This window comes from Vombatus ursinus, unplaced genomic scaffold (genome assembly GCF_900497805.2).
Source record: "Vombatus ursinus unplaced genomic scaffold, bare-nosed wombat genome assembly UNPS02015255.1, whole genome shotgun sequence".
Lineage (NCBI taxonomy): Eukaryota > Metazoa > Chordata > Mammalia > Diprotodontia > Vombatidae > Vombatus > Vombatus ursinus.
The window spans coordinates 31,581,910-31,606,321 of record NW_020955033.1 but is presented as its reverse complement, the minus strand read 5'-3'; the positions used below and the strand labels follow the sequence as shown (position 1 = coordinate 31,606,321).

At 36.7% G+C, this 24,412-nt stretch overlaps 1 long non-coding RNA gene across 1 annotated transcript; it reads right to left on the bottom strand.

The window, feature by feature from the left end:
- Positions 1 to 6,272: 6,272 nt before the first annotated feature.
- On the bottom strand, positions 6,273 to 20,372 carry LOC114031774. Its single transcript, XR_003567770.1, has 3 exons — positions 20,233 to 20,372; positions 8,734 to 8,871; positions 6,273 to 6,521 (listed from the first exon to the last, which is right to left on the bottom strand). It is a non-coding gene; the product is annotated as an uncharacterized LOC114031774 (long non-coding RNA).
- Positions 20,373 to 24,412: the final 4,040 nt, after the last annotated feature.

Sequence of the window (24,412 nt, the reverse complement as noted above, 5' to 3'; positions counted from 1 at the left end):
GAAAAAGGCTAATATTCATATCTATCAGTAACTGACTTCATGCCAAGTCAGTGTTTGACATTTCAAGTGATTTAGTCAGATATTCAAAGCGATGGAATACCCAAAGGATTGGGCATGAAGAACATAGGGCACTGAAACACATAAAGAATTTTGTTTAAATGTTCTGTTTTTGTTTTCTCTTTTCGTTGGCTGTATGTAGCTAGGCACATTGACTAGATTGTGGCATGCAGTTGCATGGGCAGCCCATTAAGTTGGTACACCAGTATGTGTCTCTTGAACAGGCACTGCTGATGGATGATGATCTGGGTCCTGAGTTGTATAGAAGAGGATCAGGCTGAACTGTACTTGGAGTGTTGAATAGTACTTTCAGTGATTTACATCTGCTCAGGTCAGCAAAAAACCAACTTTTGCAGACCAGTATTCTCTCAGTAATACCAAACGGCTGCAAATCATAGAACTTCTGGGAAGAAATGGAATTTCATATGGCCCAGAAACTAACTGAAAGATGAATAGTCACCCGCCTTCCCTGTTATATCTCTAGTAGCTAACAGCTTCTGAAATGTATTACTTAGGAAAAGCAAGTTGAATAAAAGCTTATTGAGTGAATGAATGATGTTCAAACAGTGGCAAAAGACATCACCAAGCAAGAGCGTATGTGATTGGAAACGGAGGTGGGTGTATCATCTAGAGAGAGGAAGATGTGGAAAATCTGTGTGCTCCACTGGCACTGGTATACACCAAATATTAAATGGACCAGGGAAAGTCCTCCATTACACTTAATGGATCTCCTACAGAAAATTTGCAGGAATAAATCCCACAGGATGGGATGATATGACAAAATTGAAATCTTCACCAGTGGAAGGAGCATTCATAATAAGGGGTTCATAGGTCCATTGAAGTATCAAAATTGGTGTACAGGTAGGCTAAGGGAGAACACAGGGGGACCACAAAGGGGTGTTTTTCAAAAAGACATTGGGTGTGGAGGATGTGACATAGGAAGAAAAAGAAAACCATTCTGTAATGGGTTATCCCTCGAGGGGAATATGTTCCCTGGTTTTTTGCTGAATGTCATCTTACTTGTTGAGATATGATATCGCTACTCCTAATTGGTGGAGCATGCATCAAAGATACTTGACTAGAAGAATCCCTAAAGAGAGAATGAGATGGTTTTTCTCCCTTCTTGTAATCCATTGAATAGGCAACTCCCTTTTAGCCATAGCCAATAATCTTTGATCCAAGACAATTGCTAGTGACCAATCAGGAGTTAGTACATACACTCAATGAGGCCCACATTTCTCAACAAGGATCTAGAGCACATATCTCACTGTAAAAATCATTGCTGTAACAATTTAATTTATTAAAAATATTGGATTTTGGAATACTTATTTTTGGACATGGCCAGCAGCCTGTCACCAGATTTCTTTGATCATATTGAGCTTGTGGTCAACATAAACCTCTAGGTCCATTTCACAGGAACTCCTGTTTAATCACATCTTACCCATCACAGAACTTACACTTTTATAATTGAGATATCAATTCAGATTAATGACTTGGGGTTTAAATTAAAACATATATTTAATAATTCCATCTAATTAGGTACAGTCAATGAGTCCAACCAGCCAAGATGTCTCAGGATCCTGATTCTATTCAGACTTTTAGAGCTAAAAGGGAATTTATGTATCACCTAGTCTAACATTCTTCACTTTGTAGGTCCTGAGAAGTTGAGTGAGTTGTTCCAGGTCATATGGCTAACTAATATCAAAACAAGGACTATAATCCATATTAACTGAATTCCAGGACAATGTGATTTCCACCATATTAGTTTTAGTTCTCAGATTTGTGGCATTAGAGTATTTGATAAATATGCTTTCTTTGTCTTCACCCATCAGAAATAAAAAACTTGGAACAGGATAAGTTTTGAATATGCCCCATAACATGTGAATAAATCTCTTTAGGATGACGTGAAGCCATTGATCAATACTCTTTAGGTACAGTTCTTCAACAAGTTATCAAGTAACCTAAACTATAGATGATGTTCCTCCCTTTTCTCAACAGGAAGTCATGAAAGGCTTTGCCAAATGGCTTGAAGAAATCCAGATGGAGAAATCGATAGAAGTATACTAATCTACTAACTGGTCCGTAATTCTAACCAAAAAAAAAAAAAAAAAAAAAAAGGAAATGGGGTTAATTTTGGCATGACTTTGTCTTAGTGAACCTAGGCTGGTTCTCAGTGATCAATAAATTTCAGACTCAACAAATTTCCTGCTTTAAAAAAAATCATGGTGTCTACCTATCTCCAGTCTTCTGGGATTCAAAAACTCTCCTCTTATGTAGATTTTATTAAAAAAATATTACTAACAGCAGTTTAACACTTACAACAGCAAGTTCTGCCAATATTGGATAATATATTTTGTCTGGGTTTCAAATCCTGAAATGATTTTTACACAGATAGATCTTCTCACAGTCTTTTCATAAATATTAGGCATATATTCCCTTTTAAAAACAGTATGAAAATCCTTCCTTGATACAGAAGACAAGTAAAATAGAATTCAAATAGTTTTATTTTCTCTATTGTCAATTACTAGCACACCACTTGTTTCAAGCCATGATCCTATCCTATTATTAATCTTCTTGCTCCACACAAAACTCAAAAAGTTCTTCTTAATTATAAAATTAAAATATTTCAAGTCAATTAAACATTCATTCATTCATCCAATGAGCATTTATTAAATTGCTACTGCATACCAAATGCTATGCTAAGTGCTTGTAATACAAAGACAAAAATGAAAGGGCTTACATTCTACTGTGGGGAGGGAGGAGTAGCATTTACATGCATAAGTAAATAAAAATATATTTGGAGTTGAAGAGAGTGGATTAAAATGTCTCACACCTCTGCTAATTCTGTGTAACCTTGGGCAAGTCTATTAATTTCCTTGGAACTCGATTTCCTCCTCTGTAAAACGAAAAGGGTGAACTGAGTGACCCCTATTATCCCTTCTATGGCTAAATCTATGATCCAATGATTTGGTGTCATGTATAAGGGACAGCAATTAAGTTGGTTTGACTGATACATAGAGTATGTGAAGAGGATAATCAAAAGGTAGTCTGGAGCCAGATTATGAAGAGCTTTAAAAGCCGGACTGGAATTTGAATTTGATCCAAGAGGCAAAAAGCAACCAAAGGAGTTTCTCAAGCTGGGTAGATGATGTATTGAAGAGGGAAGAGCCTAGGTACAGAGAGTCCAATTAGAAGTTATTATAATAGGCCAGGAAAGAGATGAAGAGGACCTGAATTAGTGTGTTTCTGGTGTGAATCCTCTTCAGGGACAAATGTGAGAGGTGTTCTGGAGAGAGAATTGACAGGAATTGTCAACTGAGTGGGTATGAGGAGTGAGGGAGAATGAAAGAGTTAATGAGGTGGTGGATCTAAGTGAAAGAAAGAGTAGTGATTCTTTTGACAGAAATAGGAAGGTTGGAAAAGAGATGTGTTTTGTGGGGAAAAAACCCCAAAACTAATGAATTCTGCATTGGACATTTTAAGTTTGCTCCAAATACCTATGCTCCATCGAACTGGAAATGTCTAATCGTTAGTTTGAGATGTATTAGAACTGAAGAATGAGGCTAAGGAGTCATTTTTAGAGTAATGACAATTGAACTTATGTGAGATGAGAGGGAGAGAGAAAATGGAAAGGAGATGGAGAAGAGAGAAGGAGAGGGGAAGAAGGGTCTAGGACAGAGCCTTGGAAGACAACAAGTATGAGATGTCAGGAAAGGAATGATAATTCAGTAAAAGATCATTGGGTTATAGATTTAGAGCTGGAAGGTGCCTCAGAGGTCACTTAATCCAACTCTCTCTCTCTTTTTTTTCCAGATGAGTAAAGTGAAGGGGAAGAGGGTTATGTGACTTGCCCAAAGTTACACAGGTAATAAGTGTCAGAAGTGGGAAGAAGGGGAGAGATACAAGGCAGAAGAAGAGATAGGGGAGGAAGGAAAAGAAAGGTGGGGGGGAAGGGAGATATGCTCAAGGGACAACAAAACCAGTCCTAAAGTTGAAATCAGTGTCCAGATGAAAAGTGGCATGTCAGTAACAAGAAGGGATGAAGACAGAAGGATCAAAGAGCAGGAATTAGCGAGGTCAAGAGCCTTGGGATTTTGTGCTTCACAAGTTGGCCTTTTGAGTCAGAGAGACCAACAGTAGTCACTCCTCCCCACTGAGCTCCAATAGTCAGCTGCTATGACAGGTGTTTATGAAGAGGATGCAGAACTGGCTGAATCAGCATTCACAAAGAGTTCAACAAGGGAATACAATATCTTCACAATTACACAAAACCATCTTAGGGTTATTCTAGTGCTTCGACTGGAAAAACTGAATTATGATTAACAGTAAGCAATTCATGCACTTGCCTTTTGCAGATTTGTATCTTTTTACATGGGCTGCCCTGGAGCTCCAAGAAAAACTTTTACAGCTGCAGAGAGTATTTTAACTGGCTTAGAGATGAAATTCAATAAACAAAGGTGGCTGTGAAGGGACTCTGCCTGCAGGATGTGACATACAGAGAGAGCTTTGAGATCCAGGCAGCCTGGAATCTATATCTATATCTGTATATGTGTGTGCATTATGTATGTATGTATGTATGCATGTATGTATGTCTGCATACATACATGCATACATACATACATATACCTTGGATGTAACAACAAGGATAGAGAATGGGCCAGATAGTTGTCTTTCTCTCCCCCCAGGATTATTAGTTTCATCTTCATCTATTCTATACAAGGTTGATTTAGGTTTAAGTGTGGATAAATCCATCCTTCCATTTAATTTATAAGTTCATAACCTGGGATCCATGAATTTTTTTAAAATATGTTTTGGTCATTGGAATTTCATTTCTATTTGTATTTTAATATGATTAGTTTTCTTTGTAATCCTATGATTTTATTTATATATTTAAACCATTATTCTGAGAATAGTTCTTGGGTTTTACCAGACTGGTAAAGGGGGCCATGATGCAAAAAGGTTAATAACCATTAAATTAGTTCAATTGAGATAACTTTGGAACTTTTCAATTGGATCTTCACAAGGAGACAGGAAAAACTTTTTATTTCAAAAGGTCTTTATTATTTATTCTTTTGTTAAATTAATTTATTTTGAATTATCAACAATCACTTCCATAAGCTTCTGAACTTCAAATTTTTCTCCCCTTCCTTCTCCCCCTCCCTCCCCACAATGGTACGCAATCTGATATAGACTATACATATACATTCCTACTAAACATATTTGCACATTAGGAATGTTGTAAGTAAGAAGTAGAGCCAATAGGAGGAATCTTCAGAAAGAGGATACAAAACACAAGAGAGGAAAAAAAAAATAGCAAATGGTATGCTTTGATCTGCTTTCAAACTCCATAGTTCTTTCTTTGGATGTGGATAGCATTTTCTATCATGAGGCCTTTGGAGATGTCTTAGATCCTTATACTGCTGAGAAGGGTTAAGTCCATCAATATTAGTCATTGCACAATGTGGCTGTTACTGTGTACAATGTTCTGGTTCTGCTCACTTCATTCCACATCACACCATAGAAGTCTTTCCAGGTTTTTCTGAAGTCTTCCTGCTCATCATTTCTTATAGCACAATAGTATTTCATTACATTCATATACCACAACTTGTTCAGCCATTCCCCAATTGATGGACATCCTTTCAATTTCCAATTCTTTGCCACTACAAAAAGAGGTTCTATAAATATTTTTGTACATGTGGGTACTTTTTCCATTTGTATGATTTCTCTGGGATACATCCCTAAAAGTGCTCTTGCTGAGACAGGAAAGACTTAAACAAAATTCAAAAGTATAGAAATAAGTTTACGGAGAACAGGTTGTTGTATATTCTAAAGTAAGTAAAGTCTACATACAGATTGACTTGGCTAGCACAATTTATAGGACACCAAGACCCCCTCCCATTTCTTAACTCAATCTTGTCTTGCTTGTTAAATAAACCAAGCTACTCAGGCTCCTAGTATAAGACAGCTTCAGACAGAGACTATATTTATGTTGTGGGCAGCTAGATGGTGCAATGGATATAATGTAGGTCCGGGAATCAGAAAGATTCATCCTCCCAGAAAGATTCACATTGGCCCTAGACACTTACTAGCTATGTGACCCTGGGCAAGTCACTTAATTCTGTTTGCCTCAGTTTCCTCATCTGTAAAATGATCTGAAGAAGGAAATGGCAAACTCCTCCAGTGTCTTTGCCAAGAAAACCCCAAATGGGGTCACAAAGAGTAGGAAACAACCAAACAATAACAATAATATTTATGTCTTGAAGCATTCTCAGTCATGTCTGAACTCTGCTTTCTAGTCTTAACTCTAGGTAAAGGCTCCTACTTGAAGGTACTTCTACCTTCATCACAAGCATTCATTCTCTTGGCTTCAGAACATCCTCAGTAGACCTTCCAGTTGCCTTTCTTCTCTCTGGACATTCTTAAAGCTCTTTGTTTTATGAAATTCTGCTCAAGCATCCGGTTGCCTAAATGGAAAAAGAGAAAGTCCTTACCAATCTGATCCTAAATAGTCATTCTCTGGGCTTTGGGTCATTGTACACTGACCTTGATGACATATCCTTTGCTCTTCCTTGATGCCTTTAAGACTCCTGTCCTTAGAAGCCCTACCCTTCCCTCTAATTCTTTAATTTCTGTCCTGGACAGTTGCTTTTTTTTTTTAATGAATCACTTTTATTTCTCAATATATCCCTTCCCTCTCCCTGACCCATCAATTTATCCCTTTGAACAAACCTAGATCATTTATTTAAAGCATGGTCGCTTGTTGATTGTTAGTAAAGTTTAGGGTTTTGTTTTTGTTTTTGTTTGCTTATTTGTTTGTTTGCTGACAGTGGGCCTAGTCTAGCCTTTTGGCTTAGCCATAGGGCTAGAAAGATGAAAGGCTTTATCATCTCTAACTTGTCTGCAAAACATCAGTTACCTCTAATAGCTAGCCATCTTTTCCTGTTCCTGAGCATATGACCTCTTTTACATTTCCCATAAATTCCTGTTTTCTCTCTGAAAGAATGCTTCCAACATTTGTACAACAGAGAAAACAGACATACTCTGAACCCGATGATTTATCGTATCTTTTCAGTTCAAGTTGTCAATCCTTTCACTTCTCCTTGACAACTCAATAACGTACACCTCCCCCACCTCTTCCCCATCCCCATACAACTAGCCTATTGAATTTTCCTGTTCTAGAGGTTTACAATATTTTGTCTCAGCCATGTCAATATGGATGGTTCTCATTAATAGTAAGAGAAGTGAAGGCTTATTCTCTTACAGGCAGAGAATTGACAAAGTTGAATTATACCAACAGGAATCTCCAACTTCATTAACTTGATCACTTATCATTCTAGTCCATTGGTAATTTACTTTTTACAATGAGTATCAGCCAAATCAGTCAAACTCTCCTGTCATCTAAATGTAATACAGTCTGTGCTGCAAAATCCATATATAGGTTTTTTTTTTTCATTTTGTTTTCACCTTTCAAGAAAAAAAAGGAACAGCCTGTATCATTGCTGCTAAAATACCTTTTTTGGAGCAAGTAGCACACTGTGACTGAACAAGGAGAGCAGAGCAACACTGGTGTGCTAATTAGAGTTTTACCACAAGTGATTGTCACAGCTATCATTAACCCTAGTCTACCAGGTTGTGGGCAGTGGTCTATTTCAGGGGCATTTTGTGGGATCAGGAAAGGATGATTGGCAACCAGGCTATTTAAGGCATACTGTAGCTTCTGAAGTCTCATTTAAAAATATAATTAATAGGCAGTATTAATAGAAATATTGTATTGGCGGGTTAAATTTATGGAATGAGGTTAAGACATAGAATTGTCTTAGTTGGTCTTGCAGTAAATAGCAAATGACCCACCTTGGTGATATTCAAACTCAGGATACTGATCTGGAGTTCAAAGCTGTCTTACTAAGCCAGGGATTTAACCTATCGATTCTGTAGCTTCCTGGTGATCTTAGAGCCATTTAGCAGTTGAAAGTTAAACTCTAGCTTGCCAAGGCTAAGAGGTCATTTTCACATTGTTTATGTACAGAATGTCCATCAGTATTTCTGATGAAACGTCCATGATAGGTGAAATTATCTTGTGATTTAAAATAATGTTCCCTCTCCCCATTCCCCAGTGATGGCTCATTTTAACTTCTGTTAAGAGATGCTTAGGAAGAAATGTTAAGTGCAATAGCCAGAAAGAAAAATTAGATTGATGTTATCTTTCTCTTGTTTCTCTTGTTACATGGATCAGAGTAGGTTATAATGTTGATTTTAGCCAGATTTATAGGGTAAAAATTTAAGGGCAAGGAAGACCCTCAGTGAAACTTACGTAGTACTTCACATACCTCAAAGGAACACTCTGCACACATAAATGTGCCGTGACTAACCATTCTGTATCTCTCCTCACTCTAGTATTTTATATCTTCCTCCATCTCTTGCTTTTCTTCCTTTCTTCTCTTGCCTCCCCCCTTAATCTCAGTTTTTATTTGTAGGTTAGAAATATGTGCCATTGCATAGCCTATTCCCCATGCTAGAACCTACTTATCTCCTTTCAAAGCTCAGATCAAATGGTACTTCCTATATAAAGCTATTTCTCATCTCTCTACTTGTTAGTTACTCCTTCCCCCTCCCACAATCATTTCCTATTTATCTAATCCACGACTCAAAGGTCCATTTACATTAAACTGTGCTTACTGGTTGAGATTGTTTATTCAGTGTTCCACATTTGCACAATGGGTAGGGTTGGTGAGAAGTAGAGAGAAGAAACATCTTGGGTTTCTGACTTCCAGCTTTGAGAAAGAAGGAGCATGGTTCCAAACTCTCTTCAGTTGCCTGAAAAGAAAGACTCTTGAAAATAAGCTGATGTAGAGAGAGCTGCCACTGTCTATCCTGCCCCTGTTCCCATCTTGCAACACTGGAATTGTCAGGGAATTTTCCCTTGTATAAGAACTGGGACTTTCTCATGGTTGAATTATCTCACGCCCAAAGGGAGAGCTCTTTCACTCTATGTGTTGTCTGGTCTGTAGTTGCATATGTATATTTCTCTGATATCTGTTTTCTCTCTGTTTGGATATATGAACATATTTGCCAGTTGCTATGTGTTTTTATTGTGGAACTTGCATTTGGTGAGAGGGAGTCAAGCTTTGGGTAAATATCTTGGGGCATTCCTTTTTTGTTAAGGAATAGTGATCAGGAGCTCAGCTTGAACCTATACATTATTTCTCCTAGACTTACAATATTTAAGAGAATAGATCCATATACACAGTTGGTAGTCTGGTGCCCTCTCTCTCTGAGGAGAGCAGAATGGGTAGCTTCTGACCCAAACCTCCTTCTTCTCCCCCTGGAAGGAATCAAAATGTCCCTTGGAGAAGTTGGGGAAGGGGAAAGAGACTCTAGAGTTATCTATTCTTCCCTCCCAGGAAGCCATTTTGAAGTAGACTCATGTGTACACACATACCTTACGTGGATAAAACAAAACAGCACATACACATACCCTACATTTCCTTTTTAAATGCTTATATGTGTATATGTTATTTTTTCCATTACATTGTGAACTCCTTGTGGTCAGGGACTGTTTAATTTTTGATTACTACTTCTGCTTTTTTATTTCCTAATAAATTCTATTCCTGATCTTTATTTTATGTTTGTGTATATCTCTCATTTCCTTTCCCTCCTGACTCCTATACTTTACTTCTATGCCCTACCTTGCCCTCCTATTACCTAACCCCCCCAAATGTCCCTCCCTTATCCTCCCCCACTACCCTTTCCCCTTACCCTCTTGTTTTTATTTGAATTTAGAAGACTTTTATAGCCTTCCAAATATATGTTATTCCCTCTTTATCCCATTCCCATTAATCTAGACACCCTTCTATACCCATCTTATTCTATTCCTTCACCCTCTTCTTTCTTTGTAAATTTAGAAGACTTTTATTTCCTTTTAAGTGTATATATTGTTCTTTCTTTAACCCAGATCTGTAGGGTTCCCTCTAAAAATCCATCTCTTATCCTCTCCCCACTCCCAATCCCCTTTGCTTTCTTTCTTTCTGAATTTTATATGTATTGTTCCCTCTTTAACCCATTCTTGATGAGAGCAGAGTTCCAGAACTACCAACCCTCCTCCTTCATCTAATTCCTCTGTATCAATTCTTCCTCTCATACCTCATTTGCATATGATTTTTTTTACCTTTTCTTAGACAGTATTACTTTTTAGAATCATATCATACTGAGCTCTACTCCAATCTTTCTTTTAAACTACCCAATTAGTACTTACAATCTTGGACACACAGTTTACATTTCCTTGTATAAAAAGTAAACAGTCTGTCCTATTGAGTCCCTTGTAATTAGTCTTTGACGTTGACCTTATATTTCTGTTGGGTTTTGTATATCACATTTTCTATTAAGTTCAGGTTGTTTTGCAACAAAATCCTGAAAGTCTGGCAATTTATTGAATATCCATTTTTTTTTAATTTGGGAGAGAGTGAGAGAGAGAGAGAGAAAGAGAGGAAGAGAGGACAAATAAAAGAAATTAAGACAGAGAGAAGTGTACAGTTAGTAATCATAACTGTGAATGTGAATGGAATGAATTCACCCACAAAATGGAAGCAGATAGCAGAACGGATTAGATACCAAAAATCAACATGTTGTTTACAACATTTTACATATAATTAGGGGCTTGGACTAGATGTTCTCTAAATATGTTCTCTAAATGTTTACAACATTTACTCAATTTTTCTACTCTGGCATTTGTGTTTTTTTTCCTAATTCCACATTAACAGTTCTGATTTCAGATCTAAATTTCAGATCTGATTTCAGACAGACACACAGAATTAAAATGAACGGCTGGAGCAGAATCTGTTGTTTTTCAGCTGAAGTAAAAAAAAAAAAGTATGATACTGATTCTGTCTAAGTGTTAAGGCAAATGATTCATGTTTCCTGATGCCAATTTTCTAATCCCTTTGAGGCCCAAGAACTGTAGTCTTTATTAAAAGTAGTCTTTGTTTAACTGTAGTCTTTATTTAAAAAAAATCTATATTTCATATGCCATTATTTCATGGGATTGCACGATTTAGAACAAAAACGAACTTTAGAGAACATCTAGTCCAAGCCCCTAATTATATGGATAAGGGTAATGTGAGTAAAAATATTAAATAAACTGACAAAGATCATACATTTATTTATATGGGTAGCCAATCTTGGATTAGATCTGAGTCTCATGATTCCTAGTTCAATGATCTTTCTAAGAAAGTGCCTTTATCTCAACTAATATTACTATAACTCTTTGTCTGAATTATAAATATAAGAATGGACTTGGAGGAGTGGGGGTGCTATTATTTGCTCATTATTTGCACTCCAACAGAAAGATGAAAGCTTTTATGACCATAAATTTTATTTCCACTCTTCTCGCTCTCTACTTTGGTAATAGTATTGCCTGTTAGATATCAAACTAGATCAAATTTGAAACCAGACTTCAATCAATCTATTTTTAAAGAGTAAACGGACAATTTTTAAAATTAAGCTCCTACTATACTGTAGGTATCATTTCAGATGTCTCATGAGATAAAATGTAGCAAAATAAAAAGAAGTGAGGTCTTAGTGTTAGAAAGACCTAAGGTCGAGTTATATATCTGGTACTTACGGGTTACATTACCTTTGTAATATCTAATCTTTCAGCCCCTAGCAACTCTTTAAGAAGACTTGCTGATCTGCATCAGTGAAGGAAGTATAGACAGCAGGAGTGCCTCACATGGGTAAAATCATAGGTCCCTACCAAAATAATACTTCATTAATTTCCCTTCTTTTCTGCCATATTTTCCTTCAGTTCTCAATTTTTGTGTTCCAAATCTGTTATAGCCTCTCTCCTGGGTTCTACTTATTTGAAGTGAGTTGCAATTATTTACTCAATTTTTCTACTCTGGCATTTGTGTTTTTTTTCCTAATTCCACATTAACAGTTCTGATTTCAGATCTAAAATTATTCCTAATTTCTTCTTTTATAAGTAGTATTTCTATTTTGTACCATTATTGAATTTCTTGTTGCATGATCTTTAGACTGTACATAGGATTCACTCTTTCATCCAATAATACTGGTTCATTTTCTATCATACCTCAATATTTAGTCAATGTTTTTTGTTTTCTTTTTGATGTTTTACTCCATTTTCCCTGTCCTTATCATTCTCTATGGTTGTTTATCTGTTAATGAATTTAGGCTTCCTTGCTTGAATTTTTGATATTTTGGTGAGTAGCACTTGGGTCAGCGTAATGCAACTGTTCCTAATAGCCAAAGAAATAGAGAGGGTTGCATAGGGTTATAGGGTGCTCCTACCCAGTGGCACAGGGGATAGAGCACTGGGCCTGGAGTCAGGAAGACTCATTTTCCTGACTTCAAATCTAGTCTCAAACACTTAGTAGGTCCGTGACTGTGGGCAAGTCATTTAACCCTGTTTGCCTCAGTTCCTCATCTGTAAAGTGAGCTTGAGAAGGAAATGTCAAACTATTCCAGCATGTCTGCCAAAAGAACCTCAAATGGGGTCACAAAAATTCAGACACAACTAAAAGATGACTTAACAACAACAACTCATCCTGACAAGGAAGAAGACTGTGGAGTAACAGCCACTCCTTCATTATCTAATACCATAAGAAGATAAAATACAGTGCAATAAACCAGAAATTCAAATAATAAACCTATTGTAAATGTTTAAGTACAGATGATGATGACCACTAATATGTGTAAATCATGAAATGGTCATGAAATGGACATTAAAAAGTTAAATAAAGTATAAAAACAAAGCACATTAGAAAAACTGATGAAATTGATGAAAATTTTTTTCAAAGAAAAAATAATGGATCTTCCAGTTATAGGAAGAAAGGAAACAGACATTTAATAAGCACCTACTATGTACCAACAACTTTACAAATATCTCAGTTGATTCTCTTAACAACTTTAAGAGGTATTTGCTTTTATTATCTCTATTTTAGAGTTGAGGAAATTGAGGCACAGAGGGGTTAAGTGACTTTCTTAGGGTCACATAGGCAGTAAATCTCTGAGGCCAGATTTGAATTCAGGTCTTCCTAAGTCCAAGGCAGCTAGGTGGCACAGTTGACAAAGTGCTGGGCCTGAAATCAGGAGGACCCATCTTCCTGAGTTCAAATCTGGTCTCTTACAATCAAGAATCACCTACCCAGTAAAACTGAATATAATCTTTCAGTGGGAAAATAGACAAAACAATATAAAGGAATTTCAAGCATTTCTAATTAAAATACCAGAGCTGAATAAAAAATCTGAACTCCAAATACAAGCCTCATGGGAAACATAAAATGTTTTTTTAAAAAAGAAACAAAAAGAGAAAACGTAAGAAATCCAATAAGGTTAAACTTTATATTTCCATAGGACAAGATAATATTTGTAACTCTTAACAACTTTATTACTATAAAAGCAATTAGAAGGAATATAATTAGGCAGAGAGTGTGGATATAAGGTGATTTTGATGGGATGATACCCCAAAAATTATTTTATAGAGGTAGAAAAAATAAGAACAAAATTCATCTGGAAGAACAAAAGCTCAAGGATATCAAGGGAATCAATGAAAAAAATGCAAAAGAAGGTGGTCTAGCTATACTGTTGAGGTTTAGAGGTGCTGGGATCCCAAAATCATGACACACAGGTCCTGCCTGGATGAATTTGACCCAAGCCTTCTTTCAGCCAAAGACAAGGTTTATTAGAACATCAATCTGGGGTGGGTGAGATTCAAAGAATCTGCCATATTGGCCAGACTATTAAGACATCTAAGCATTTGTACTGCTAATGCAGGTAGGCCAGATCTTAAGAATCTGAGCACCTTAATGGAGGCCAGATGGCCTTATATACAGAAAGACTGTGGGAGGAATCTAGGAGTGGCCAAGTAGTCTAGGGTGACTGGAGGAGGGGTTTAAGGAGGATCTGAATAGGAGTGACCAGTAAGCTGGAGTCACTGTGAGGTAACAGGGACCAGGACCGCAAGGCCAAGGGAGAATGGAGCCTAGATAGGATTAAGGATGAGAAGTGGCCAGGGGCCATAGGGAGGTAAGACAAGGGAGGGCTAGGCTATGCCAAGGGTAACAGATAATTGGGAGATTGGGTTTAGGGGATAATGAAAGGCCAGTTGATAGGATGATAGCCTCAGGTGAAAGCCAGAGATTTGGCCATGTGGGAAAGCCCAGAGCTTTTCCTTTTAGGGGTTCAGATTCCATCCCCATCAATACCAGATCTCAAACTGTATTATAAAGCAGTAATTATCAAAACCATCAGGTACTGGCTAAGAAATAGAGTGGTGGATCAGTGGAATAGATTAAGTACAAATTATCTTATAGTAAATGACCATTGTAATCTAGTATATGATCAACTTAAAGATCCAAGCTTTTGCAACAAAATATATTATTTGACAAAAACTGCTGGGAAAACTCGAAAATAGCATGGCAGAGACTAGGTATAGACTAGCATCTCACACTGTATACCAAGGGCCATTTCCAGTCCTCTTGATTTATATCTTGCCATGGGACCCAGATGGTTCTGGAGGAGAAAGTGAGGCTGACAATTTTGCACAGCCCTTCCTCACTTAAATCCAATTCACTTGCATGTCATGGTGATGAAGTACAGGCCCAAGCTGAGATGTTTTCCCCTTATCCCAAAAAGAATTTGGGTCCCATTTGTCTAAGACATTCTCCTTGAATTCTCCCACTTGATCAAGGAGGTCTCTGGCATTCCTCTGAGGCTATAATCCTATCAACTGTCCTTTCATTATCCCCCATGCCCAATCTCCCAATTCTCAGTTACCCTTAATCTAGCCTAGCCCTCCATTATCTTACCTCCTTATGGCTCCTGGTTACTTCTCACCCTTGACCCTATCTAGACCCCATTCTCAACCTCCCAGTCACTCCCATCAAGATCCTTCCTAGATTTCTCCCACAGTCTTTCTGTATAAGGTCCATCTTGTTTCCATTAAGGTGCTCAGATTCTTAAGAGTCTAGCCAAAAGCTCAGATTTCTTAAGAACCTAGCCAATCGCTCACAAATGTTCAGACTCCTTAAGAGTCTGGCCAATATGGTGGATCTTTAATAAATCTTGTCTCTGGCTGAAAGAAGGCTTGGGTTGAATTAATTGAGGCAGGACTCACGTGTTGTGATTTTGGGGTCCCAGTACCCCTAAACCTCTAGACCTCGTCAATGGCATCACCTTCCTGATGCCATGGTCCTCTGAGAACAAAAGACAAACAAAAACCTCTGAGTAGTAAGGGTTGCCAATTGGGCAATGCAGCTCCTCCCTTCCCCCCTCTCTCCTTCCTCTCTCTCTCTCCACCCCTTCTCTCTCTCTCTCCACCCCTTCTCTCTCTCTCTCATTCTCTTTCTCTTTCTCATGGATTGGCCAAATCCAACCTAATAAGTCCCAACCCAGGCCTCACTTAGTGGTCATTGTTTGGGCCCTGATGACTCAGAGTGAATGTAAATAGCAATTGTTTCTGTTTTCATCTCATTTCTTACCTAGCCATAATCACCCGAATGCTGCCTCAGTCAAATTGAAATATGGGAAAGATCCCCAACTTAAAAAGGCCAAGGTCTCCCATTACATCCAGGGCCATCTGATTGATATCTTGCCACTGGACCCAGACAGTTCCAGAGGAGAACATGAGTCTGGTAATTTTGCACAGCCCTCCCTCACTTAAATGTAATATCCTTGCAAGTCATGGCATTACTTTCCTGCCATAGTCCTCTTCAAGAAAGAAGGACAAACAACAACTGTATACCAAGATAAGGTCAAAATGGGTATATGATTTATACCCAAAGGGTGATACCATAAGTAAATTAAGAGTGTGGAATAGTTCATTTGTCAGACTTATGGATAAGGGAAGAATTTAGCACCAAAGAAGACAGAGCATTACAAAATGTAAAATAGATTATTTTGATTACATAAAATTTTAAAGTTTTTTGCACAAACAAAACCAATGAAACCAAGATGAGAAGGAAAGCAGAAAAGTGGGAAGGGGGGAAATTTGCAACAAGTATCCCTGATAAAGGCCTCATTTCTCAATATATAGAGAACTGAGTTAAATTTATAAAAATAGAAGTAATTCCCCAATTGATAAATGATCATAGAATATGAACAGGCAGTTTTCAGACAAAGAAATTGAAGCTATCTATAGTCATATGAAAAAATGTTCTAAATCACTTTTGATTAGAGAAATGCAAATTACAACAACTCTAAGGTACCACTTCACACCTATCAGAGTGGCTAATCTGACAAAAAAGGAAAACGTTGGATGTTAGAGGGGATGTGGGAAAACTGGGACACTAATGCACCATTGATGGAGTTGTGAACTGATCTAACCATTCTGTAGAGAAATTTGGAACTATGTCCAAAAGGCTTTAAAACTGTGCATACCCTTTGATCAAGTTATATCACTGCTACGTCTTTATCCCAAAGACATCCAAAAAAATGGAAAAGGACCTATATGTACAAAAATATTTATAGCAACTCTTTTTGCGGTGGCTAAGAATTATAAATCAAAGGGATACAAGTCATTTGGGGAATGGCTAAATAAACTGTGGTATATGATTGTAGTGGAATATCACTGTGCTATAAGAAATGACAAGCAGGATGATTTAAGAAAAACCTGGGAAGACTTATATGAACTGATGCATAGTGAAGTATACAGAACCAGGATAACATTGTACACAGTAACAACAATATTTTTTGATGAAGAACTGTGAATGACTTAGCTATTCTCAGCAATACAATAATGATCCAAGACAATTACAAAGGACTAATGATGAAGTGTACTATCCACCTCCAGAAAAAGAACTGATATTTACTGAATACAGACTGAAGTATGCCATTTTCTACTTTTTTTTGAGTCTTTTTGTACAAAATGACTAATACGGAAATGTTTTACCTAATTGCACATGTATAACCTATATCTGATTGCTTATCATCTCAGGGAATGGGGAGGGAATGGGAGAGAGGGAGGAAGGGATAGAATTTGGAACTCATAACTTTAAATAAAAATGTTAAAAAAATTTTAGAAAAGAAAGAAAGGAAATAGCACAATGGAGAAACTGAGTCAAGAAAATCTTGCCTTAGGCTATACCAAGGTCATTCTCTCAATTTTTGCCAGGGATAGACATCCACCTGTAGTAATTCTCAGACTGTAGCACATGCCATTTTCTACTATTGGTTTCATGACAACCACTTTGTAATCAAAATTCAAATTAATATTTAATTATAGTTCCAAGAGTTTTTAGCTGTAGTAGAAAAATTTCGCTAATCACAGCTTAGTCCTTGAATATTATTAACTTTTTTGTTTCCCTAACAGTTACATTTCATTTATCTTTTACTTATAAATTAGAACTAACCATATTCTAGGGTTTTAGACACATAGTAAATATCTCATAGTTGATTCATATTAATTTATTGAAATTACATCTTTAAACCTCCCTATATATTTCATAATTTTTATAAATGATAGTCCAAAATTTTCACATCAAAACTTACTATTATGGTAAACTTATAAATTCTGCCTCCTTTGACAAGCAGTGGGAGAGGGGATTCTATTCTCTCAGTTTTAGGTTCTCAAACTTCAGCACTTTAGATTTTGCAACATGGGGTCATTAGGGCTGATAAGATCTTATGATCCTGCCTGAAGATAACCATCAAGGATCCTCAAAGATAAATTCATCTTGGAGGACCTATGCAACTTTTTCTACAGTCTGTTATTATTATTATCATGATTGTTAGTTTTAAAACAAAATAAGTTCTATTCAATATTTAACAGTTTTAAAATATCTATTTTTATTACATTCTTTTTACAACTCAATTCATGATCTAACAGTATCCAGATTATAAAAGAGTTATTTGTCTGACAGTATTTCTGACACAATATCATGCTTCTAAAACATAAAATAAAACTAATTACTAGTCAGATACTAGTTAGGGCCCATTTCAGTCAAATGCATTTCCAAATTATCTTACATCAAAATCATTTTTTAATCACTTTTGTCATTTTATACTAATCACATCTAAAGCTCTGTATAGAGTTATCAAGTATGAAGTAATTACATTTAATTAAAGAAATAATAATAATGACAGTCAATATTTATATTGTACTTATCATGTGCTAGTCACTGTGGTAGGCACTTCACAATCAGCATATCATTTTGATCCTCACAACAACCCTAGCAGGTGGGTATCATTATTATTTTACCCTTTATAGATCAGGAAACTGAGATAAACAGATAGAAGAGCTTAAGTTCACACAGCTAATAAATTTCTGAAACTGTATTGTAACTGAGGTTTCCCTGTATTTTTCAAGCTTTATTTTTTCCTTTTGATACCACAATTAAAAGAACACATTTCACCACCTCATACTTTAGCTACAAGACAGATCTCCCCATATAAAAATTGACTTTTCAATCACAAAATCAAAAACCTCAATTTTCCAAGGCTATTAGGAACCTGCTTTTTAAAATTTAGAACTCCAAGTTAAGAATTAACTCATTTTCAAAGGTTCACATTAGCACTTTCACCTTTCCATAAAATTTTCATTTTAGTTTCTTTCAAAAATCAGCCAAAGAGCTACATCAATTCCTTTTGTGTTCATAATCTAACTCCACCCTCTCTTTCCCTAAGGATTTTCAATTTTAAGTGGTGAAAAGTGTAGGAGGATAGAAAATAGGGAGTGACTCCAAGTGGCTGTCTTGTATTCATATTCCCTTGCTTTGGAGCTCATGAGATTCTAAAGACTGGAAAATAATCTCCCAGAATGATCTTTCAGGGCAGTATACTGCATTTCCTAATTATGTATCATATGTAAAATATCTAATATTATAATCATAATTATAAGTCAAATATCAAATATATAATCTTTATTCCATAAATTTTTCTCCTTTATAATTTTGTGCAAAATTTTATATAACCCTGATTAATTGCAATTTTGGGATTCTTAAGAGCTTACAAATATACGGTTTCTTTCTGATTTTCTTTGTTGACCTTGCTTCTAATTTATCTAAACAATTCATTCTCTTATAAAATGCTTTAAAAATTCTACTTGATGCTTCCCAAAAGTCATTGTTGGTTCATGGTCACTTCATCCTTTCCTGTCATTGTGAATATCTATCCCCATTATCCAGAACAGGGTCTGGAGCCAGGCAATAGTAGGGATTGGGTAGGCAGTCCCTCTTCATTGACCCCTCTTTGAATTCAATCACCCTTTCAATTCCTTAATTAAACTTTATTCATTTTTAAGTTGTTCCCTGAATTAAACAAGCTTTTATCTTTTTATGATAGAAAGCGTTAATAAGAGGCAGTTTTTAATCACTGACATCTTTTTTTTTTCTTCACTCTGGGACCACTTTCAAACTAGCTGCCTTCCTTTGTTAAACTAAAACAATAGATCTATTAGTTTTCAGGGAAAATGTGATTTAAGTGCTTTTTACCCTTGGAACTTCTACATAATTTAATTCTTATTTTTCCTTAAGACAAATTCTAAAGAAAGATACCCCAAAACTCACTAAGATATTTCAGCATAGTTAAGCTTTTGCTAAGTGTCTTATCAGGACAAAAAGAAGGGGATGAGTTCCTAGAATTACCTAAAGTCCCAAGAGTTCTCCCCCACAGTCTTGAAATGATTAATCTCCAAACTCCTTAATGATAAATCTCCATTCTCCTTAATCTCTAAACCTTCAAAATCTACTAAGATGTTTTTAGCAGAAACCATAATTTGGAATCTTTAACTCATTTATAGTGCCACAAACCAGGAACAAATTTTCCTTTCTTTGATTACTGACTTTATCTGTAACACCATCCTGGCCTGGGCTGAAATGACAGAGAGAAATATCTTGCACAGCCTTTTCTCCTTTTTAACCTGATCCCCCACTGCAATCCTAATGTGGGGTTGGTCCTACTTACTGGGACAGAGAGTTTGGTATCAGATTACAGAAAGTGGGGAGAACTACTTCAGATAAAACTTTATTAATTTTTCCCAGCATACTAAACCTTTGGCTGCAGATTTTTAGCAGTCTTTCTGGCTAGCTGAATTTTCCCCTTAGAAATCTTTCAAGATAGCAGAATTACAAACAACAGTAAGCATAACATAAGACAATGATTTTTTTCTGAGCCTTTTGCGAAGAAACAAAAACACAGACGAAAATAAAACAAATCTATACTTACTAGCTTCCTTGTCTCCTACTGAAAGTTTAATCTCAAAGCCTTTAATTTTCTATAATTAAAAGTCCCCTCTTCAGGCCAATTTTGGGATCCATTTGTATTTTTATGTATTTTAGCATAATTCGAGACCTCAAATTTTTTGTTAGCCCTTCCACTACAGTATGGGAATTTTCCTAAGAGAGTGTCAATTTAACAGTGCATTCTTCCCCTGGTCTCATGCCAAAAAAAGTTTGTCCAGGGGGTTTCCCATTGGGATGCTACTCCCAGATACCATAATTTCCCCAAGGGAATTTCCTTAACAATGTGGAGGCTTACTCTAGCTTAGTTCCCTAAGGGGACTTCTCCTACTTTGAGGATGTTTACCTAAACCTATTCACTTAAAGAAACTTCCAGGGAAACACCTGCTCTAAACTATGGGGGGGGGCTTACCTTCTCCAGCTGTGTTGAGGCTAACCTTTCCCAGCAATGTGGGAGCTTTCCCAATTCTTCTTCAACAAGTAATGTGGAAGATTTGCTTTCCCCAACAAACAGTGAGGGGGGAGTCCAACCTTCAGGAAAGTCTTCTGCAAAGTTTCTGAAAACCATCCTAGGGATCTGAGTCCTGTCTTGTCCTGGATGGCTTTACCAAAAACTGTGGCATGTGAATTGTTTGAAATGACTGAAGAAACAAAGGTTTGAGCTTCTAAGCACATAAATTTATTAAACAATTCATACCAATTGCATAACAAATCAGGACCAGGCCTCTTCAATTTAGCTTTGGACCCTGCAGACAAGGGGAAACAGATTTTTATGCATTAAAATGAAACAACAGGATACAAATCAGGATATAATATTAGGTAATCTGATTTCTAATTAGAGGAAAGATTAGGAACTTTCTGAGTCGGGAGAAGGATGAATGAATTTTGATAGTTGGAAGAGGGGAGAGTGAATAGGCAGACTTTTTTGGATGTGAAACTGGCTGTCACTCAATTCCCACGGCTATCAAGCAGATGAAATTTATAGGAAAATGAAACTTAGGTCTCAAAATGGACTTAGTTTTACAAGATAAAGTCAGTTTGTTTCCCATAATTTCCATAATTCTCTCATAGTACAAATCCTAGACTAACTATACTAAAACAATGTAACTGCCCCCCCATCCCAATTTGCTGTCTTACCAATATTATGAGCAAATGAATTCTTTAACAATATTTGATGGAAAGTCTAAACACATTTCAGGACCTACGCACAATAGTTTTTGTGATGACTGCTGTGACAGTAAGAATCATGGCCACTGAATTTGTTGAATAAAATACCAATAATAATAGAACTTACATAGTGCCTACAATGTGATGGTATTGTGCTAAGTGCTTTACAAATGTTATCTCATTTAATCTTCAGAACAACCCTGGGAGGTATGCACAATTATTACCCCCATTTTACAAGTGAGGAAACTGAATCAAAAAGATTAAGAGACTTGACTAGGGTCACATAGCTAGTAAATGTTTGAATTCAAATTTGACCTCAGGTCTTCCTAATACCAGGCCCAGTTCTTTATGCACTGTGCTGTCTAGCTGCAGGTATATAAATGAAACTGGTTCACCTCTTAATGGATCCTAAGAAAATACCAAGATAAAAGAATTGAATCAAAAAGCCACTCTTGGGCAACATCCGGATGAACTCAACCAATAATATATTAATAAAGAAACTTTGTATAAATGGTTGAGTCATGCATACTTGTGTCCAGAAAAGGGTTTTATCACAGTAATCCAAGACCAATCAGGTGAGCAGAAGTTATAGAAACATCATTAAGGAACCTGAACTTAATGATCTGTTTTACTTTTTGATTATGCAAAGAAATAATAGAAACTGCAACACATCATTGAAGGTTGCAAAACAAACAAGCAAACAAAAACTGAGTACTTAATAAGTACTGAGTGATCAGTAGGTGGTGGAGTCAGGACACCTTAAGTCTAATGCTGTTTATACTGACTGGCCTCTCCTTTTGAGCATCTACAATGCTTTAGCTTTGGGTTAGGCACTAGGAGAAGAGACAGGCTTATGAGTAACCAAATCAAGGTGCAGATAATTGTGTTCACTCCATCATGTTGTTGAGTTGAAAGGAACCCAGCACTAGCATCTTCTTAGCACTGCCTAATGCTGGATCCATTTATTAAACTGCTTAAGAAACATGGCTGAAAAAAATGACAATTCATTGATGACAAAGAGTCTGAGGCAAAAGCATTATCTTTTAGCACTTCTAACTAGTCGCCTAGTACTGGCTTAAAAGCCCGGTTTGTTACTGAGAGAAGGGCTGGCATCTGGATGATTCTGAAAACAAACCTGGCACAGGTTTGACCTATGGATTCTGATTGCAAGAATGTAGCCAAGAAGTCTCCAGTGATTCCTAGTGACTAAGACGCCAACAGGCAAGGGTGTATCCTGTGCAGCTGTCTAACTCACTACATGTCTAACTCACTATTGCCAGCAGCAATTAGTAGGCTCCGGTCAGGGGATGAGAAATAATGAAGAAATGTAATTGCCAATGCCATTCAGCTACCTTTAGCAGCAATCTTTCCTTGTGGCAGAGGTGCTGCTATCTTCCACAACCTCCCGTTATACATCAATGACCCACCCTGCTTTCAGTAACTTTTTTTTTTTTTTTTGGCTAGACAATGGGGTTAAGTGACTTGCCCAGGGTCACACAGCTGGTATGTGTCTGAGGCTGGATTTGAACTTAGATCCTCCTGACTCCACGGCCGGTGCTCTATCCACTGTGCCACCTAGCTGTCCCCAGAAACTATCCATCAACCTAAGAAAAGAAGGGGAAATAGCTTAGGAGAACCATCTCACTATAGTTAAGAAATGTAGAGAAACCATTGTGTAACTCAGTTTAAAATCCTATTGATGTTCTGTTTAAAAATCTTTTTAAAAGTTAATTTGACAAGTGAGGTAAAGTGGGGGTGCCTTTAAAAACAGTTCGTTGGAGATCTGTGGGGCAGCCATCTTGAAGTATTGCAGAAAAACCAATCATATGCTAATTTCAAGCTGCCTGGGAGGGGCTTTGGATGATTGAGAAGCCAGTTGTCTAAAAAATTAGCCTCTTGTCATTAGAAGTTGACGACAACTAGCACCGACCAGCTCGATGCATGGTGCATTATAACATTGCTCACGTCTGTCTTTTGCCTTGTTCCATGAGTCAGTTTTTCTTCTTTAAGAAAAGAGACAGAGGGTGACTTAGCAGTCAGATGAAAATGAGAAGGATGAGGACAAAAGGAAAAGCAGCTCACAAGTCATTTCACATAGAGCTGCCCTGAAGGGCTAGAAGCAGACCCAGAACATCCATGCATATACGTTAATGCCTTTTCTTAAATTAAACACACATATACATATCTGTGTATATATGTAGATAGAAATATAGATATATGTATATGTATGTATCACATAATTCTTGTGTGTGTGTGTGTGTGTGTGTGTGTGTCTGTAAAATTTCATTCAAGAAATGGTTGAGGAGAACTAGCCGGGGGGAGATTAAGCAGTAACAACACTAAAAAGTAAAACTCAGATTATATCTGGATATTTACATTTCTTCATATTTTATTTGCTCTGAACTCCATTAAAATATTAATAGCAATAGTATTAATTAATGATCAGTTAATATTAGTACATCATTTTAAAATTGTTTTATTGTTATTATATATTGAAATGTAGTATAATGTAATTAGAATGTAAGCTACTTCAGGGCATAACTGTTTACTTTTTGCCTTTGTATCTTCAGTGACCCTAGCATAATTCTTTGCCCATTGCAGGCCCTTAACAAATATTAGACAATAAAGAAAATAGAGTACTCAACTTGGAATTAGGAAGCTCTGAGTTCAAATCCTGTTCTAAGCAGGAACATGACTGTACTTTACTATTGATTAGGAGCAGTGGGGGTGGGAGAGTATAGGAAAGGAAAAGGAGGACAGTGGTTCCAAATAAAAAAGATAGAAGGAAGTTGGGAGACTGGGCAAGATTTGAAGAAGTGAGGACAAGTTTAATTTTAAACATGTTGAATTTGAGGCACAGGCAGGATATCCAGGTAAAAATATTTTGAAAGTAGCTGGAGTTGTAAAACTGGAGCCCAAATGAGGTATCAGGGAAACATCTTCAAAGAGCTGATAATGAAAACTATGGTAGTGAAGGAACCTGGATAGATAATACAAAT